The following is a 6,872-nucleotide window of genomic DNA, read 5'->3' as shown; positions in this document are numbered from 1 at the left end:
TTAGTACTGATAGCAGTTCAGATGAATGTTCTCACACGCTGAATGTGACAGCAGCACAGATTAGTAACTACACCTCCAGGAAGCGAGGTCAAAGGAGGCAAGCTCCCCGTCAGCTGCAGCTCCAATGATTCCAGCTTGATGACACAGTTTTCAGGTGATCCCTGTTACTTTTTAATCTCTTTTGTCAGCCAAATTCTTCAAACTTCAATTAATTGGTTACTAGTTTTGTCTTAGGTGTTTATGGAAAGGAAAAGACTGACATCATGTGGCTGAATTTGCTGAAAAACCTCGAAGTTAATTGAAACCTGTTGAAGGGTTTTGGAAAAGCAGATGAATTATTTCAGAAATGTAAAACATAAAAAGTACGGAAATTTCTAAATTCATCGATATAAGACAATTGTTGATAAAAAGTTTGTCTGTAAAATATGATCTGGAGTCTAATTCACTAAATAATTTATTACTAAGCAGTTATAGTTTTTCAGGCTCTGAAAATGTAAAACAAAATGTCAGAAAAGACAAATAATCCAAACAAGAGTTTGAGCAGTTCTTTCATCCATCCATTCATCCGGGCTCCTTAGAAATAAGTCTAAATGATTACCCCATTGGCAGACTTTCTTTAAATTACAAAACAACTACAAATAAATAAATAAAAATCTGCCAATAGGATTATAAAAAAATAAGAATTCTTATTTAAAAAAATAATGATTCAAGTCTCTCCGACATGTTTTCTCGAACTAAGATTAAATTTTTATTGGGAGACTTTATTGATAGTTTTGGTATAGTTTTTTGCAAGACAAAAAAAATAATATTTATTCTTGAAATATGATTTTTTTTTCACTTCACTATTCATTTTTTGCAATGCCTGCATCCACGCATCCATTCACAACTTAAAAAAGAAGTAGCCTAAAAATTGGAAAAGAGCACTGATCTCAACAATAAAACCACCAGAAAGTAGTAAAATTATTTTTTCATGCAGAAAGCAATTTATATTTAACTCTCACAATTTTTTTTAATCCAGAAAGAGTTTCACACAAGAATTCAAAAAGTGAAAAAAAAGAAAAAAAACTCTTAGAATCACGTCAAACTGAATGTTATTTTTCCCAATAATAGGTTTTTTTTTCCCCTAGTTCTAAGCAAATGTTGTGTTTTATTTTCAGTTTTAAGTAACTTAACTGACAAAAAAATACTAGTTTAATAAGTGGAAATTACTCATTTTAAAACAAAATGTGAACATAATCTTAGTGAATCACGATAAAAATCTATAAATCAAATTTCATGTTTCCAAAATAATGACAGAGAAAACCAGACTAACTTAATTGCATTTACTGAACTTTAAAATATCTTAGTTAAATGTTAACCACCAATGACAAAGCGCTTTGAGCCTTAAATCAAATGACTCTTGTCAACAGAATGAAGCACTTATCTTATTAATAATTTCCCCATTTTTTGATCATAGCTAAATGAGAAAAAAATCTGGACTGTGCTGCTATTGAGAAAGCTTATAAAGCTTTAGAACAATTTGAAGTAACATTTTGAATGTCTTAAAATGAGGGTTTGCAAATATCCGTTTGCAGTGCATCTTCAGAACCTGCTGAATCCCTCTCGAGGTCACAAGATCTTTTTATCATTTATAACTTCTTCATGCTTTCAGTTCAACTGCATTGCAGTTTGTGTCATTATGGCATCTTAACTTAAAGGTTTTACGTTATATTTTATTATGATTCTTGTTTTTAATTCTTAAATTGGTTGATTTTCTCCATCTTATCACTCTTTTTCATTTTTATTTTGCTTGCATCATATTAAATTCTTCTTTTCCTCTTTTATAGCATCACCATTTTTGCATTTTTGCAGTTTTAAATTAGCAAAGATGTCCCTCTATTATTTCAACTATGTTTTTTCTACTTTAAACATGCTCATGACACAACCTGATCTGTCATATCATTATACAAAAACAGATGTTTCTGTTTGAAGGCCGTTACCAAACAGAGTTCATAACAGTTGTGATGATAATGGCGATAATCATGGCTGTTTGTCGATCCCAGAGCCATTGTGTTTCCGTTTAGTGCATTTTCATTCCATCGTGTCCACGTGCTGAACCTCACAGTTATAAGTGACGCTCAGATAATACAGAAACAGTCAACATTTTATGTTTGAATCAGCAAAATCAGTTAGATGATTTGAAGTACGTTAATTAATAAAACTATTGGCTTAAAGTAGCAGAAGTGCTCCTCATCTTACAGTTTTGTTTTTTTCACTTTCACACCTTCTAGATGTGTTATGAAGATAAAATCAAATTTTAGAACAGAGAAAAACTAAATAAAATGTAGAATTGTGATGAGTAGAGTTAGCTTTTCCCAGCTACACTGTAAAAAAAAAAAAAAAAAAACCCACCCATAGATGGTCATATCTGCGGGTCTCAGAGGTGGATTAGCCCACAGCGTGAGAGGAGAGGGAGGTATGGAGGGGAGGAGACCAACACAGAGGGAGGCGAGTTTGCACAGACAAAATCAAGGAACCAGAAAACTACCAGAGAATATTCCGACACATCTTGCAGCGAAAAAAACATGTGAGGTGAGTCTGTAAACTCTTCTTTATTTGTGTATGTGTTTCTATGAGCCACAATATTATAGAATTTACATAAAATGATGACTTTTAAAGGTGTGACTTTAACCTTGACTGAGATTGAATGTTTGAGTGAATCTAAATGTAGAGTTGGAACAGACGGATGTGTTCCATAGAGATTGAGTTATGCTTCATTTTCTGTGGTTACACATTCACAGCCGGCGGCTTGAGCTGCAGTTAGGCTGTGGTAATATATTGCTCTTGTTTTATGGTACGTGTCAAGACAAACAGTTCCCCTGTAATTTTACAGTTTGAATCATTTGTGATTTATGTTAGTTTTTTTGTTAAACTCACTGCAAATTATTTGCCGTAATAAATAAAAATAGTGATTGATGATTATTTTGAGTTTGTTTTAGTTAATTTAGTTTTGATAAAATTACTGATAAAAGTTTAACTAAGATCAGAAAAGCCCAAAAAGTTAAACTTCTGATTAAAAATGTATCCTGATCCTGATTTTAAAAATTAGTCTAGATATAGATATAATAGAAAAACAAACCTGAGAAGATTCATATCCTGTCTCTTGTGATCTGGAGATGTTTTAACATTTTTGGTTTCTCAAAGTTTCCTTGTTTTCAACATGTGTCCAGGATATTTTAAATCTATAGGATTATGCATATTATTAAATTATCATTTAGTTTATTTTGCTTTTAAACAATTATTGCTTTAAAAGGCAGAATTTAAAGTCAACTTTATCAGTTTGCAGACAATGTTGTTTATCACATTACAAGCATGTGTTGCATAAAACGGGTTTAAATTCGTAATCTTTCGTTTCTGTGTCTCAATTGTCAACAAGCAGGATTTTGTCTTAGAAAGCAGATTAGGGATTTTTCTGTAGATTAGCAGAGAGCGTGAAATGTAAACAAATTATACAATGTAAAATGATCTCGGGTCATTCTGTGCTCAGCTTCAACTATTTTACTGTCATCTGAAGTCAGAAAGTCAGCAGAAGGATATGTTTTATTAAAAACAAAAGCAGTTTATTTCATTTAAAGTTTGTATGAATCTACTTTGAATTTTTGTGTCAGTAAAAGTTTAAAGAGGCAAAGCAAAGTGTATGGTAAACACTGGAAAACATGTTAAAAGTTTCAGTAAAGTAGCCACAGATTTAACACATTTGGAGCTTAAAATACTAAAGTCAATAAAAGAAAAAATATTAATTTAAAACTTCATTGCTAATAAGTTTACTTTGTGATACTTAAAAGAAACAGAGAACTCTGCTGACAGATTTAGGAATATATATATATATATATATATATATATATATATATATATATATATATATATACTCCAGATGAGCAGAGGGTATGCTGCATTAACCATAGATTCACTTTTATGTCGCAAGTCATTTAAAGCCATTTTGAGCAATAAATGCAAAACATCGTCAACCTTCATTTCTCCCAAAATGGACAAAAAAAGAACAGATGAGATACAGTAAAATAGCATGAGGGTTGTTGATGGACATGTGAATAGATTTGATGATTACACCAGCTAAAAACTCTTTTTGATACTTGATCTGAAATAAAAAACAACATAAAGACATTACTAAAAAAGTCAGCCGATTGTCATGGTTATTAAATATAAAGAACAAAACAGGTCTTGGAATCAAACTGTAATTATCTTTATTTCTGCTGTGAAGTTGTTTTTGGAGTCAAAAGAGACTTGCGTGACAGGCCACCTAGTGGTTGCTTGGTGAACTGATCTGGCTCCAGCGACGTTGGTTTTCAACCAGCCTGAAACAACGCTAGGATGTGACGCTTCATCCACTGTGGTTTTTAAGAAAAAACTCAAAACTACTCTTTTTCGCTTACCTTTAAGTCGTTCTTACATTTATAGTTTAATGTTTATTTTGTATTTATTCATATGCTTTATTACGATTACAATTTTCACTGCTATTTTTATTTATTTTTTGTTTTATTTATTTATTTAAAGTACTTTGGGGTGTTCTTTGGCCGGAAATGTGCTCAATAAATAAAGATTAAGTGCGTGTGTTGGGATTTCTAGTCGAAAACAGAGAATCTCACAATTACTGTCATGAGGTTCTGCTAATACCCATAGCATGAATTTACTTTTATTTTACCTCAGTCATAAAGTCATCAAATACCCCCAAATCATTTGTGTTTTGATGCATTTAATTAAATCCTTTCTTTTCTTCTTTTTTTTTTTTTGCACATTTTTGCAAACATGCACACATTTTCTGATGATGCATGAATATCCAATTAATTATAAATTAAAAGAAGTATTGAAAACCTTGTTAGTATTATTTTTTTTTTCATTAGAACTATATTTGGACAAAAAGATTAAATGTCAATTCAGCAAATCTGATTTTTTTTCTGAGAAAATGATGCTTCTATTTAATTAAGCCGGTGAACTACCCGCTCTTGATTATTAATATTGTTATTTGTAACTCAGTACCTATCTGTGGTTCCTCTGTTAGACCTCTGCAGTCATTACTGCTGTCGGTTGTCTTCATGTTTGTAGATCATTGGGCTTCAGAACATCACCTGCTGACTCAGGCGCTCCCATCTGCAATATTTATTACTTATAGCCAAACACACATTTATTACGTTATGTAAATATTGACACTTATTTAGTTTAGACATAATACTTAGTATATTTTTACTAAAAATTTAGCTCAAGGTAATAACCTCTCACGTGATTTGTGCCCATTCATTTAAAATATATAAATGTTCTCATTTTCTACACTAAGTTCGAGTATCTCTGTTAGATTATCATGGCCTTTCTTACTAAACGAATCAAACTCTAATGGGAAAAAAAATGTAAAGTGGAACAACACCGCTCCCACAACATCGACAAATAGCAAATGCATCAACATCCTGTCTTTTCCCTGATTTTCCCGTCTTTACAACCACTGAAATTCTGACAAAGTAAACACAGGAACTAATAAGTCTGAACTTCAGTGTGTGAGAGATTCAGACGTCTTATCATCTGTACACCATATATTTAACTGAATAATGGTTGTGCCAATGTGTCTGTGTTAATAAAGGAACGATAATGTTGGTTCACTTCTTTTTTTTTACCCATTGATTTTTTTTTCACTGAATCGATTTTTTAATGCATTTTTTTCTAGTCCAACTGGTGTTAAAATTGACATTTATGATATGAGCATTCTGTGAAGTAGCTGATCTCTTTTGCTGAATTGAAAATGACAAAGACACCTCTGGCTTTAGCAGACAGACATCATCAAATGAAATTAGCTGTACTGGAAAATTGGTTTAGTCGTTCATGAACAAACAAGCCATAAATAAACTGCTTTGTTTAGTGCAGGCTCTGGTTCTCTCTGACTCAAGGTTTTCCAAGAGCACATCAAAGCAGATCAAAAGTGGAATAGCTAGAGCTGGTTTTAAGGTTTTCTTTTTTTTCTGTTTAAATTTTGCTCAAGAAAGCGTCTAAAACAGGGGTGTCAAACACAATCGCACAAGAGGACAAAATCCAAAACACACTTTGTGTTGCGGGCGAACAAGGTAAACATTTATTGAAACACTCGAAAAACTTTTTTTTTTCTAAACTATAAAACCGTAAATTTTCAACACAATTGTGAACCAAATATATAGCATTACCTGCAATAATACTAGTGTGAATGCTGTAAGCTGAATTTGGCTGCAGAAGATGCTAATGCTGATAGCTGAAAACGCTGAAACTGATAGATTAATTTGGCCTTAAAGAAAACGTAGGTTAGCCAGAACAGCTAGCATGTAGCTGAAATATTAGCTAAACTTCAAAATAGCCCAAAAAAAACCTAAATTTGCAGCTAGCATGTAAATATTAGCCTAACTCCAAAACAGCCAAAAAAACAAAAGAAAAAGCTGAAATTTGTCAAAACACTAGTGTATAGTTTGAGTATTAGCCTAATTCCAAAATAGCTAAAAAAAAAAAAAGATAAAGAAAAGAGCCTAAATTAGCCAAAACAGCTAGCATGCAGCTGTAATAAATAATAGCTTAAAAAAATCTTAGTAAATACCAAAATAGTCCAAAAAGCTAGTAGAATGTCAATTTTTAAACCGTGTCTTTTTAACATAATTATTCATAATAAAAAGGCTCAAATATTATTCCTGAATAAATCAATTTAAATCTTAACAAAACTTTCAATATTGTATTCTCCATAAAATAATATTTTGTCTAAATTATACTAGTCAAAAAAGTAACGGGCCAATGATGATAAAATAAAAGGATCTGGGCCAGATAGGATCACCTGGAGGGCCGGATCTGGCACCTGGGCCTTAACTTTGATA

This window comes from Oryzias melastigma, linkage group LG14, assembly GCF_002922805.2.
Source record: "Oryzias melastigma strain HK-1 linkage group LG14, ASM292280v2, whole genome shotgun sequence".
Classification (NCBI taxonomy): Eukaryota; Metazoa; Chordata; class Actinopteri; order Beloniformes; family Adrianichthyidae; genus Oryzias; species Oryzias melastigma.
This window is presented reverse-complemented; position numbering follows the sequence as displayed.